Here is a 13,061-nt window from a genome sequence, read left to right on the forward strand (position 1 = left end):
ATAATTTAAATTATTGAGGGTGATTTGTGTGAAATGATTAAATTTTTACCAAAGTTTCCAAATATATTGGCGTTTGTTTGCTGAATGATAAATGGTGCACATCATTTGTTCATTTCGTCTTGTTGTTATTTCACATATATTTTGCATCTTGTCGTCAAAATTAGTTGCTTTTGCTGAACTTAATGCCAGTCTTTGAAAATGCGTTGTTTTACCCTGTTGTGTACATAAGATAAACTGCAAACATATATACATATTTTTGAAGTTTGGTATATTACCCCACATTCAAAAATTATTAAAATCTAAGAATAAAAGTTAGACAATTATAAAAACTATTACAATATTAACAAAAGTATTAAACGTATCAATCATTACAAATTACAAAATAAATAAAACTAAGTATACTAGGGATGATACTGATACCAATAGGGGTTCCAGGCATAACCATAGGTGCTATAGAATGCTTCGGCAGGGTTATACGTAGGATACGGTGGCTGCATCTCTATAGACCAGGGAGGGAAGATGGGTTTCGGTGTAGGAATATAGTTTCTACCTATATGTTGGCAATGAGCTATGATTTGGTTCTGATGAACTTGCCAATCTTCAAATGCTCTCTGTCTAGCATTTTCGTACTCCTGAGAAGCTATAAACCTTTTGCATTTCTTGCATCTCATTCCCCCCTCCTACATTACCTTGCTGTTGGTTTCTCTCAACCTGTGGATGTCTACCATGGTATGGTACTGCGGCGTTATTTCGCCTCTTCAAAACTTTCACACCATGGTATACATTTAAACCTATAATATCGCGGGGTTCTGGTTCTTCTACTAATAATCCCCCCCGACTTATATCCACACAGAGATATTCACCAATCAAAGTAATAAAAATACCACCTCCTATTATGCTATGCGGTCGCATCCCCCGAACCATAGCTGATAAATAATAACCCACACAATACGGTATACTTACAGCGCTTTGTGGGTCTCGAATACACATATGGTAAAACAAATCCTGTTCATTTACTTTTTCCTTGTTCTTACCCCTTTGTGTAATCGAATTAGCTAAAAACCTATGAATCACTCTTAATTCGGCTCTATCTATATCCAAATAAGAGTAATTTCCCCCTTTGAAACGGTGATGGCTTGTCATTTGACTCCACACACCGTGTGTATCAAAATTTTCATCTATCTTTCTACCGTTTAGTATCAACCCTCTACAATCAACGGATGCTAACTCCTCAGGCGTATATATACGTAAAGCCTGAGCCATGTCTAGTAAAGACATGTGGCGCATCGAACCGCCTAACAAAAATCTAATAAAAGAACGATCGGTTAAACTAGCTACCCGGTCATTCAACTCTATACTACACAACAATTCTTCACACCATACTTTATATACAGGTCTACGCATGGTGAATAAATGTACCCAGTCATTAAAAGTAGAATTACCATACCTCTGTACAAGTAATTCCCTAATTGGCCCAGCCAATTCTACAGCTTCTAAGGGTCCCCATTCTATGACCCTCGGTACCTCAACAACCTTAGAATGAAGAGTATGCAAACCCTTTTGATATTTTGGATAATCTATCCAAAGTCTGTCAAATCTCAGGTTCGGGTGCAACTCTTCCAAGTGCATATCAGAAAAGGTCATGACTGGATGAGGTATATCCTGCTTGTAGTAGTTATCCACCTCCTGTTGTTCCGCATTCTCAGCAGGAGCATTGCGGGCTTGGGATGAAGATTTACCCCTTTCAGTCTGCAAAACACATCAAACACAATTTTTGTGCATCCAAATATGCATTAGTGTCAGCAAAATCATCAATCAAAATAATTACAATGACATGATCAATTTATATCAAACTTAAGCTCATTTTCACATTTTTATCAAATCTACACTTTTTCAAATAAGCATATACGAAAATGTTCGCCTAGTTCATAAGCATTCAACTCAAATAACATGTCAAAATAATCATTACTAGCAATTAAACAAGTCTCAAATGGCATTATCTTTCAAAAATCAAGTTCATGAATTTTTAGACTTGAAAAAGTCCACTTTAATTCTCAAAATCATGTTTAGGCTCAAAGTTTGCATCATTTAACTACCTAAACATGTTACACTACTTAATTTAGCAACAATTCATGACAAAAATTGGCCATAACCTGTTTATATCAAAAAGCCCCAAATTTGCTCAAGAACACAAACCCTAGATTACTCAAATTTTGAAGTTTAAGGCTTCTAATCATGTTAAACAGCATCAATCTAGGTTATACAAGCATAATACATAAACAATTTAAGCCTAATTACACTAAAAAGCATCAAAATCAAATTGGGGAAAAAATTGGCTCAAGAACACTAATTTCGGATTAAATGGTGTTTAGGTGTAGAAATTTACCGTTTTTCTTGAGTAATTCCTAGATAGCATCCTTCTCAACATGATTTTAGTAAAAAATTTGGTGATTAACGGTTAAAAATTGTGATTTTGGGGTGTATTTTTCGGTTTTTTTCGAGCAGTTTTCGCAGTGTTTGTGTGTTTTGTGGGTTGAAACTGATCTGTTTCAGCTATATATTTTTTTCTGTAATCCGACCCCTCCGCGAGTCGCGGCATTTAAGCCTTCAAACTCCGCGACTCGCGGAGTTTGCTTTTTTTTTTTTTTTTTAAATTATCATTAACTTATAAAACAATTAAGTAAATAATTTTTTAAAATTTTGTTTCCCTTATTATTGAGGACGAGGTCGTTTTGGATCGATGTCCTAGTCCGTCCCTCGACAAAATTTTAATATTTGTCTTTTTGTAGCGATTGTTTTAAAAGCTAAGATTTTTGGGTTTTTTAATGTTTTTGGCATACTTTAATTCAATAAGATTAAAAATAATGATAATAAAAGTTCTCGTCCCTCCCTTGGGTAAAGCAATTTCGGTTCAAAGACCTAGTCTTCAACTTACGACGAATTTTAAAAATCATATTTTTAACTTAATGAGATAAAGTAAATTTTTGTTTTTAAATTCACACAACTTAAATATGAAATTCAAAATTAATATTAAAAATTCACACTAAACTTAAAATTTGAAATGCATAAAATTAAAAATTCATATTTTAAAAATTAAAAATTCACACCAAACTTAATTTTAAAAATTCATATTATAAATTCACACCAAACTTATATTAATTTTTCAAATATTTACAATTTTAAAAATATTGTTTTTACAAAGTTTACAATATTAATTTAAGATTTAAATATTAATTTTAAAAACATGGTAAAAATAAAATTAAAAATCTTTTTGGCTTTTTATCCCACTTTAATCAATCAAATATTATCAAAAATATGCGCCCCTCTTTTCGGTAAAGTAATTTCGGTTCCAAGACCTAATTTAACTCATGACGAATTTTTGAAATATTTTGTGTTGATTGTTTAAAGATATTTATACCTTAAGAATAAACGTTAAATTTCGCAGTGATGTAATAAATTTTTGAATGATATCAATAATTTCGGTCGCCAAACCTAATTTTATTTAATACCAATTTAATACTTTTTAGCGAACAAATTAGCGTTTATTATCAAAAGGTTAAAAATAAAAAAAATAAAAATAAAAACTGTACAAACATACCTGTGAAATAGATTTCTTAGTTATATGATCTATCCCATTCATAAGATAGTCGGTTTAATTGGTTTTCCATAGCTACATAGGCGTAACCTCGAGCATTCAGTGTCTTTTCTTCTAAACATATGAACGGTCCGTCTCTGCATAAAGTAACAAATTCGGTATTTGAATAGGTTTGATTATTTGAACATTTACCTCCATGTGACCATTTTCCGCATTTGTGACATCTTTCTAGGTGTCGTGCTCTTCTTTTTGCTGCGGATTTTGATTTTCCTTTACCAAATTGTAACTTATTATCTTCGCATCTGGATTCTTTTCTAACTCCGTCCATTCTTTCTCTGATTACTGATACTAATTCACTCGGGAGTATGTCATTATTTCGTTTAGTGATCAAAGCGTGTAGCATTAGACCATGGTTTAGTTCACAGGCAGTCTTCATTTTGTAAAAACCTAAAAAAAAATAAAAATTCAGAATGGGGGGAGAAGACTAGTTCTTTAGGGTCTGCTAGGGAAAGACCATTCGGATTCCATTTTCGAGAACTACACGAAAACAGACAATCTAACTCTAACAGAAATACATATTATCCTTTAAAGACTTGATTCTCCCCACACTTAGTTAGCTGTGGTGTCGAAATTGTGATTAACTTCGTTGTCGACTTCCATCGGACCATGTATGTAATGTTTAACTCTGTGACCATTAACTTTAAATTCAATCCCATTTGAATTTATTAATTCTATCGTTCCGTATGGGAAAACTCTTTTGACTATGAATGGTCCAGACCATCTTGATTTCAATTTTCCAGGAAATAGCTTGAATCGTGAATTGAAAAGAAGAACTCTGTCTCCTTCTTTAAATTCTTTTGAACTTCTGATTCTTTTATCATGCCATTTCTTCGTTCTTTCTTTATAGATTAATGAATTATCGTATGCTTCATGTCTTAATTCTTCTAATTCGTTTAGTTGACTTAATCGTAGACGTCCAGCTTTATGTAAATCAAGATTACATGTCTTCAAAGCCCAAAATGCTTTGTGTTCAATTTCTACTGGAAGATGACATGCTTTTCCATAAACAAGTCTAAAAGGTGTGGTTCCAATTGGAGTTTTGTAGGCTGTTCTAAAAGCCCAGAGTGCATCCTCCAATTTAATGGACCATTCTTTCGGATTTGATCCTACGGTTTTCTCTAGAATACGTTTTAAAGCTCGGTTGGTATTTTCAACTTGTCCACTTGTTTGTGGATGATATGCGGTGGAGATTTTATGAGTTACTCCATATCTTTTAAGAACTTTCTCAAGTTGATTATTACAGAAATGAGTACCCCGATCACTTATTAAAGCTTTCGGTGTTCCAAACCTTGCAAAAAGATGTTTTAAAAAGTTGACTATAACTCGTGCATCGTTAGTTGGGAGAGCTTGTGCTTCCGCCCATTTAGATACATAATCAATGGCTACGAGTATATATAGATTATTATGAGATTTTGGAAATGGACCCATAAAGTCAATACCCCAAATGTCAAATACTTCACATACTTGGATGACATTTTGTGGCATTTCATCACGTTGACTTATTTTTTCGGCCCTTTGACAAGCATCACAGGATTTGCAAAGAAGGTGTGCGTCTTTGTAAATTGTAGGCCAATAGAATCCAGCATCATAAACTTTTCTTGCTGTTAGTTGAGGCCCATAATGCCCTCCTGTTGGTCCTGTGTGACAATGGTTTAATATTTTACTAGCTTCATCTCCAAATACACATCGGCGTATTATTCCATCGGGACAACTTTTAAACAGATGTGGATCTTCCCAAAAATAGTGTTTTATATCACTGAAGAATTTCTTTCGTTTTTGGTACGATAATCCTTTTTCAAGGAATCCACAAACTAAGTAGTTTGCATAGTCTGCAAACCATGGGATTTCTTTATAATCTATCTTCAATAGATATCCATCAGCAAAGTTGTCTTGTATGGCCGATTCATTTAGAACTTCTAATTCAGGATTTTCAAGACGAGAAAGATGATCAGCGGCGAGATTTTATGCTCCTCTTTTATCTCGGATTTCAATATCAAACTCTTGTAAGAGTAAGATCCAACAGATTAATCTTGGTTTAGCATCTTGTTTTGAAAATAGGTATCTAAGAGCAGAATGGTCGGTATAGACCACCGTTTTTGCTAGAACGAGATATGATCGAAATTTGTCAAAAGCAAAGACAATAGCAAGGAGTTCTTTTTCAGTAGTTGTATAGTTCGTTTGTGCTCCTTGTAACGTCTTACTAGCATAATATATAGGTTGAAATCGTTTTTCAATCCTTTGTCCTAAAACGGCTCCCATTGCAAAATCACTTGCATCGCACATTAGTTCAAATGGTAGATTCGAATTTGGTGTTATCATGATCGGTGCATTAGTGAGTTTTTCTTTAAGAATATTAAAAGATTTGATACACTCATCTGAAAAGATGAATGGAGCATCCTTTTCTAGGAGTTTATTCATAAGAGTGGCAATTTTAGAAAAATCTTTTATGAAACGTCGGTAAAAACCGGCATGCCCTAGAAAACTCCTAATTCCTCTAACATTGGTGGGATGTGGAAGTTTAGCAATTACATCTACTTTAGCTCTATCCACTTCAATTCCTTCTTTTGAAATTTTATGACCAAGAACGATGCCTTCTTTAACCATGAAATGGCATTTTTCCCAATTAAGTACTAGATTTGATCGTTCGCATCTAATAAGCATTCGTTCCAGATTAACTATACATGATTCAAATGTATCACCGAAGATTGAAAAGTCATCCATGAAAACTTCCATGCATTCTTCTATCATGTCGTGAAAAATCGCCATCATACACCTTTGAAAGGTTGCAGGGGCGTTGCAAAGTCCAAATGGCATGCGTTTGTAAGCAAAAGTACCATAAGGGCACGTGAATGTGGTTTTCTCTTGATCTTCGGGTGCTATTGGAATTTGAAAATATCCGGAAAATCCATCTAGAAAACAATAATAACTATTTCCGGCTAATCTTTCCAACATTTGATCTATGAAAGGTAAGGGAAAGTGATCTTTTCTGGTGGCGTCATTTAATTTTCTATAATCAATACATACACGCCATCCTGTTACAGTCCTATTAGGAATAAGCTCATTTTTCTCATTTGTAATGACAGTCATGCCACCCTTCTTAGGTACACATTGAACTGGGCTTACCCATGGACTATCAGAGATTGGATAAATTAGACCTGCATCTAGCAGTTTAATAATCTCTTTCTTAACTACATCTTGCATATTAGGTTTTAGTCTTCGTTGGCGTTGCACATACGTTTTATGACCTTCTTCCATAAGGATTTTATGTGTGCAATACGAAGGACTTATTCCTTTAATATCATGAATCTTCCATGCAATGGCTGGTTTATGAGCTTTTAACACAGAAATGAGTTGTGATTTCTCATTTTCAGTAAGAGAAGACGATATTATTACAGGTAATTCAGATTCACCATGTAAATAAGCGTATTCCAAATGGTTTGGAAGTGGCTTTAACTCTAATTTCAGAGGTTCTTCTATCGATGATTTGTATCGATATCTGTCTTCTTCTTTTAGCATTTGAATTTCTTCTGTTGTTGGTTCATATCCATTAGCTATTAGTGTAGCTAACATTTCAGCTTCATCAATTGGTTCATTACCTTCTCCTAAAGAACATTCTCCTGTTCCTTGTAATTCTGGAAATTCTTCTAATAATTCTGCATGTGCATCTATAGTTTGAATATAATAACATGTATCATCTGCAGATTGCGGTTGTTGCATTGCTCTATCAACTGAAAAGGTAACACTCTCATCCTCTATACTTAGGGTCAATTTCTTACCGAACACGTCTATCATTGCTTTAGCCGTGTTTAAGAATGGTCTTCCTAATATGAGAGGAACTTGAGAATCTTCTTCCATGTCCAAAACAACAAAATCTACTGGAAATACTAAAGTACCAACTTTTACTAGCATGTTCTCCATTATCCCTCTAGGATATTTTATTGATCTATCGGCTAGTTGTATGCTTATTCTGGTTGGTTTCAATTCTCCAAGGTCTAGTTTAGTGTATAGTGAATACGGCATTAGATTTATACTAGCACCTAAGTCTGCCAATGCTTCTATTGAACTAAGACTTCCCAGAAAACATGGAATTGTGAAACTTCCTGGATCAGATAATTTTTCTGGTATCTTATTCAACAGCACTGCTGAACAATTAGCATTCATAGTAACAGCCGAGAGTTCTTCCATTTTCTTTCTATTTGAAATTAGATCTTTCAAGAATTTAGCATATCTAGGCATTCCTGAAATCACATCAATGAAAGGAAGATTTACATTTATCTGTTTAAACATATCCAAAAATTTGGATTGCTCGGCTTCAAGTTTCTCTTTCTTCATTTTACTCGGGTAAGGAAGTGGTGGTTGGTATGGTTTAACATAAGGTTTAGCCTTAACTGTGTTATCTTCATTAACCTTTTAAACTACCGGTTCTTTTTCCTTATCTTGATCAGGTTGTGGTTCTTGTGGAGTAGGAATAGTTTCATCAGAAATTACAGGTATTTCAGGTGGTTTAAGTGTTGTACCACTTCTTGTGGTAATGGCTTTAGCTGTTTCATTCCGGGGGTTAGCATTTGTATCACTAGGTAAACTTCCCGGTTTTCTTTCACCTATTAACCTTGCTAGGTTACTTACTTCTTGTTCCAGATTTTGAATAGAAGCTTGTTGATTTCTAAATGCTTGAGCATTTTGTTCATTGGTTTGTTTCTGAGATGTGAAAAACTGCGTTTGAGTTTCAACTAGCTTCGTCATCATATCTTCTAAATTCGGCTTTTTATCATCGGTTTGTTGTGGTGGCTTGTTTTGAAAATTAGGTCTTTGCTGATTGTAAGTATTATTGGATACTTGTTGATTGCTAGGACCTTGTTGGTTGTTGTATGGAATATTTCTGTTATAATTCTGGTTTTGATTGTAAATCAGTCTTGGCGGTTGATAATTATTCTGATAATTATTTCCAGGCCTTTGGTTTATGTATGAAATATTCTCTCTTTGTTCCATTGTTAATTCAATACTGAGACAATCTTTTGTCAAATGTGGTCCTCCACACTGCTCACAACTAATTCGTATTGAGTGAATATCTTTAGTCATCTTTTCCATTCGTCTCTCCACAGCATCTATCTTTGCGGAAATGGAATCTAAGTCATGGCTAGAATCGGCTCTAGCTGCTTTAGATGATCTAACGATGTCTTTTTCTTGGTGCCACTCATGTGAGTGGGAAGCAGTGTTATCAATAATTTTGTAAGCATCAGTTTCGGTTTTCTTCATAATAGAACCACCAGCTGCTATATCTATGTCTTTCCTTGTAGTGATGTCGCATCCTTGGTAGAATATTTGTACTATTTGACAGGTGTCTAAACCATGTTGTGGACATCCTCTTAACAACTTTCCATATCTTGTCCACGCCTCATATAGAGTTTCATTCGGTTTCTGTGTGAACGTAACAATTTCTGCTTGAAGTCTTACGGCTTTAGATGCCGGAAAAAATTGTTTAAGAAATTTTTCAACTAATACGTCCCATGTATCGATCGCCCCTTCAGGTAACGATTCCAACCAATCTTTGGCTTCTCCCTTTAAAGTCCATGGAAATAACATGAGATATATCTGTTCATCCTCCACTTCTCGGATTTTAAATAGTGTGCAGATCCTATTAAAGGTACGTAGATGTTCATTTGGATCTTCCTTCGGCGCACCACTAAATTGGCATTGATTAGTCACCATGTGTAGAATTTGTCCTTTGATTTCATAATCTGGCGCATTAATGTCTGGATGAGTAATTGCGTGACCTTGGCCAGTGCGTTTAGCTATCATTCGGTCTTCCATACTTAAAGGTTCCAGATTCTCCATAATTGAATTTGTTGAATCGGTATCACTAGATGATTCTGATTTAATGGTTCGTTCCTCAACAATCTCTGTTTGAATGATTGGTGGTTCCGGAGGAAAGTTTAGTGGTTTAGGATCTACGAACCGTTCCTGAATATTCTCCGGATTCTCAATTGTGAGGTCGGATTCAAAAAATGGATTATCGGAAATTTGAACTGAAGTACTTGGTCGACTGGATGACGATTCTAAAGAGAAATCAACGGCAGTAATATTTGCTAAATGTCTTGATCTAGTTACAGGTGGTGAACGTACAAAAGGTGGTGAACGTCTTGCTCGGTGCATTCACTGAATATCCTATTAGTTTTTTTTTTTTTTAAAGGAAAGAAAACTTATAATAAGTTATCCAATCAATAGACTTTTCTGATTTTGCCCACGTTTCGAATAGCCAAAAGATGCAGCAGAGGGGCAGGATTCGTTTGGTCTCAATATAATTGAGGACTGTTTGGCTCCAATAACCCGGTCCACGTACAAATCCAACTATTTCTACGAACCAGAAAATTTTGATGTCTATCAATTTAACCACTTAAAACAAATTTTCTTAATTTTAAGAAATTTAGATAAGAAGTAGAATAAAAATCTATGTCCTAAAACTAGAATAGCGAGAAATAAGAAAGGAAAAGAGTTCGTCGAAAAAGGTCGAAAAAGAAAAATGGTTGAAAAATAAAAGGTGACGGAAAAATAAAAGAAACTTATAAAACTTATAAATACTTGACTAACCTAACCTTATTACTACAAGTAACTTAAAATTATAATCGCAAATTGAGATTACTAATTGGAATGATAATTGGTACATAGTAAAAGGTGTCTAAAAATATTAAAGCTTACAGGAAAAACTATATCCCAAATGGAAATAACTTAAAAAGAAACTAAAACTTAGTCTAAATAAAAAGCACTTAAGGGATTTTACGGCAAAGCCTAAAAATCTAGAAGTAAAAATAACTTATGGCAAAAACTAAGTTTAAAACTAAATATGAGCTAAAAATACAAATATTACGCTAAAACGATTAAAAAGGGACAAAATATAAAAATATACAAAAAGTTGTAAAAGTACAATTTTTATAAAAATATTTTTTTTATATTATTTATTTATTAAAACTACTAATTTTATAAATTAATTAAACTTAATAAACTAAAATATATAAATTAAATAAAAAGTAAAAGTAATTATAATAATAATAAAAACTAGGGTTAATAATAATAATAATTAATAATCACCCGTAATTAATGCTAATTTAGGGTTTTGTCGCCTGTCAGAAAATCTCCGCGAGTCGCGATATTTAAAACACCAAACCCCGCGAGTCGCGGGGTTCAAAAATTCAACTCTGGTACAGTTTGAATTTGACGCGTTTTTCTTTATTTTTTTTTCTGTTTTTAATTTTTTCTGTTTATATAAAAAAAATATGTGTATAATAAAAACTTATATTTAAAACTTAAATAAAAATAGAATTACTTTATAATTTTATAAATAAAAATCTTAAAACTAGATTTATATATATATTTTTATATGTTTTTAAATAAAACAAAATACTTAAATAAAACTTATATAAAAATAAAGAAACTTTATAAAACTTAAATATTTAACAAAATCTTAAAAATACATAAATTTTTTTTTTATGTAGCGTTGCGCTTCCGACTTTTAAGAGATTCCCCGGCAGCGGCGCCAAAAATACTTGATGTTTCGCGAGGGGTATATAAAATAGTTATTAATTTTTTGCAGGAAATACTATTAAATACGATACAATTTTACACAAGATATTTATTTATTTAGAGAACGGATATACTTAAACCTTGCTACAACACTTATAGGCAGTGTACCTAATCGTACAGTAGTGTAGTTTTTAGTAAGTCCGGTTCGTTCCACAGGGAATCTTTTTAAACAAAGCTTAACGCTATATTAGTTTACTTTTATAGAAATACAAATATATATATAAGTAATATTATTATTATAAAGGGGGGTTTTTACCGTTTAATGACCGGTTTGTCGATTTTAAAACTTTAGTCGCAGTTAAAACCAAATGTAAAATAATAAATAAATACAAGACTTAATTTAAAGCGTAAAGTAAATAACGATAATGAAATTGCGAATAATAAAAGTGCGATAAAATAAACTTGCGATAATTAAAAAGTACGATAATTAAAAGTGCAATTAAATACAATAACAATAAAAATGCGATAATTAGAAGTGCAATTAAATATAAAATAAAGGAAATTAAATATGAAATAAAAGAATTATGCTTATTTAAACTTCCGTAATCATGATGTTTGACGTGTTGATTTTAGTTTTATGCCCATGGGTTAATTGTCCTTTGTCCTGGATTATTTAATATGTCCGTCTGGTTTTTGTCCATAACAGTCCATCAGTCATAAATATAAAGTGCGAGTGTCCTCGTCAAATTATCCTTATACCCAAAGTTAAATATTCCAACTAATTGGGGACTTAAACTGTAACAAGATTTTAATACTTTGTTTAATAATTACACCAGGATGTCGACTGAGTGTAACCCAAGGTTTTAATATTTTGTTATCAATTATACCAAGTGTCCTTGTACATAATTTCACCCCTGTTTTAATTATTCTAATGGCTATTAATCCATTCCCGTGTCCAGTTAAATGAACGATTATTCGTACATATAAATACCCCGCCCATCGTGTCCGATCGAGTGTATATGGTAATTTATAGGGACGCCCAATTGTAAATCTTTATATTAACATTAACAAACTATCATTTAGTTAAACAAATATAAAGCCCAATAATAGCTCATAGTCTAATTTCCACAAGTGTCGTTCTTTTGTCCAAACCCCAATTATGGTACAAAGCCCAATTACCCAATTTTAGTAATTAGCCCAACATCATGATTACTTCGGATTAAATAAGCATAATAATAACTTAGCTACGAGACATAAATGTAAAAAGGTTGAACATAACTTACAATGATTAAAAATAGCGTAGCTTTACACGGACAGAATTTCGAATTACACCCTTACAACATTCGCTAACATACCCTTATTATTAGAATTATAATTAAAATTAAAATATAAATTATAAATATATATATATATATATATATATATATATATATATATATATATATTTTACGTATGAATGAGGAGAAGAAAGATGGTTTTTGCGATCAGAATTCGGATGCTTTTATAGGGAGTTTCAGAGATTGGGGCTCCGTGACTCGCGGCCCTTTTGGCCTTCAAACTCCGCGAGTCGCGGAGTTTGAAATTACAGCTCAGATACTTTGGAGTCTTTCTTGCCGACGGATTTATAAATATATATAATATATTAAATAATTATAAGAATTATTTAAATATTATATTATATTTATGTGCATAGTTGATTTGTAATTTTTAGTCCGTTGCGTCGAGCGTTGAGAGTTGACTCATGTCCCGGTTCCGGATTTTCGAACGTCCTTGCGTACAATTTAATATCTTGTACTTTGCGTTTTGAATCTTGTACTCTTGTAATTTCGAGACGTTTCTTATCAATAATTGGAACCTCTTTGATTGTCTTTTGTACTTTTGAGCTTTT

The sequence above is a fragment of the Rutidosis leptorrhynchoides genome, chromosome 10 (genome assembly GCF_046630445.1).
Source record: "Rutidosis leptorrhynchoides isolate AG116_Rl617_1_P2 chromosome 10, CSIRO_AGI_Rlap_v1, whole genome shotgun sequence".
In the NCBI taxonomy this organism is placed as follows: domain Eukaryota; kingdom Viridiplantae; phylum Streptophyta; class Magnoliopsida; order Asterales; family Asteraceae; genus Rutidosis; species Rutidosis leptorrhynchoides.